Source organism: Limulus polyphemus, unplaced genomic scaffold (genome assembly GCF_000517525.1).
Source record: "Limulus polyphemus unplaced genomic scaffold, Limulus_polyphemus-2.1.2 Scaffold3830, whole genome shotgun sequence".
Classification (NCBI taxonomy): Eukaryota; Metazoa; Arthropoda; class Merostomata; order Xiphosura; family Limulidae; genus Limulus; species Limulus polyphemus.
The window spans coordinates 21,927-24,181 of NW_013669440.1; positions in this window are offsets into that span (position 1 = coordinate 21,927).

The window sequence follows — 2,255 nt, forward strand, 5'->3', positions numbered from 1 at the left end:
TAGCCCTCTTGATTACAAATCTACGTTCCGGGTTTTTCTTATGGTAGCCCTCTTGATTACAGATCTGGCGAATCAGGTTTCAAATTCATGGGATACCACAAATATTCCCATCACTTTAAGTTGTGGATGCGTTGTAAGAGTGACCACCATTATCGTTGGTGGCAAGATGCTGTTGACTGGCTGGTTGCCTTTCCTTTGGTCAATAGTTAAAAATAGGGACGGCGACATAAACTGTTAACATCTTATAAACGACCACATACATATTTCTAAAGATTAAATAAAACTAGTGACTTGTTTTATACATATTTGTATTTAGAAAGGTTAAAGACATTGGGATGAAAAAAAAATATATATACGTATTTCTACACCCACCAGGTGGCGATAGGTTTAATTTAAACCATTTCATTTTTTGAAACTGACTAAGCAGCCTCTATAAAAGTTAAAGTAATAAGGTTAAAAAAAATAGCCACTTTATTTTGAAAACGGTTGGTTAGCAAAGTCCAATTGTTTCAATCTAATGTTTTGACTCGTGTGAAGTAATACTTTCGGCCACGATACCGACTAGAAATAAGAAGTAAAACGTTTAACAGTTTTTACTCCCACACAACGCCTGAAATTTTATGGTAAGTAGTCGAAGTTAGTAAAAAAAGCTTCGACTTCCGCCTTCGATACGTCTTCTTTTACGTACTTGTCAAAGAAGACCTAAGCAGGAACCCGTAGGCTTTTAGATTCGCTCGCATACTTCCGCTGTATATCATGGCGGAAGAACAACAAGAGTCAGGCTTCATTTGTATTGGATATTCGCGCAAAGCTACATAAGTGCTACTTGCGATAGAAGTCATTAACTTCAGACTGATAGACTAGATGGAAAACAATCAATACCATCCACGGCCAACTCTTGGGACGTCGCTTTGGAGCTGGCGAGCTGGATTCAAATCCATGTGATACCACAACATATTCCCCGCACTTTTTAAGCTATTGGTACGTTATAAGAGTAACAATCAATTCTTTATCATTGATGATGCGTAGTAGGGTGTTGCTGATTGGCTGCCTTCCATTTGGCAGTAGTTTAAAATTAGAGAAGGTGACAGAAAACCTCAATATTTGCCCCTGAATAGAAATACAAATTTAAGGCGGCGAAACAGTTAAATTAACAACGTAACTGGGTTCTCAGTGTTCCAAACTTTTTCACAGGTTGTCTGTTTCTACCGTAACTCGAGTCACGATTGTTTTTAAAAGTTGTGTAACTGTACGTCTCTTATTAGGGGAGGGCTTTGAATATCTATTTATAAGAAATCATAGCGAGTTGTAATTATTATCATTTTTTATGAAGTTATGTGAAGCTGTATCATTATCAACCAATCGAAATACCGTCCACTGCAATACGATATAAATAGCGAATTAGGCCTAGCTCTCTCTTCTATTGAAACAGTAAAAATCTAACTGCAAGGCTAAGCACAGCACTTCTGTACCACTGTAAACTCAGCTTTAACACAAAAATGTACTGTTGTGCTGTCGACAAGAGACCACTAACTTTACTTATTCGCCAGCATTACAGCCTAAATTAACCAAGATTTACGAGTTTCGTCTCCAATAATACACCATTAATTAAAGCCTGCGTTTATTTATAGGTTCATAATGCAAGGGCCAATTACTGAATCCGTAACAAAAACCATTAAATCCAGTATTAATCACTAATGTGAGACACTGTTCAGGGATACGTCAAATGCTTCTGGCATATAGTTTCTGAGTATTCAAGTTAGCCTGGAAGTTAGAATGCCATAAAAGTGAGCAAATGAAATAGGCAACATGAGAGGCGGTAGGGTAAATCCCAGGATGCTTCACTTAGTTCTTGAGGCAAGGACTTTTGTTACCCAACTCAATTCGAACAAGAGCAATCAGAGAGATTTCATATCCTCGCTCCTTTTCCAGATTGCATGCGTTTTTATTGGATAACGTAAAATTTCACTTTCGAAAACTCAGAAAATCTTTCTCAGTTTTTAAAGTGTGTTGAGGAGCCTCAACCTTAATGTGCCCCTGAAATTTGGTACAACTCAGATCATACAAATCCTTCTCAGTTTTTAAAGTGTGTTGAGGAGTCTCAACCTTAATGTGCCCCTGAAATTTGGTACAACTCAGATCATACAAATCCTTCTCAGTTTTTAAAGTGTGTTGAGGAGTCTCAACCTTAATGTGCCCCTGAAATTTGGTACAACTCAGATCATACAAATCCTTCTCAGTTTTTAAAGTGTGTT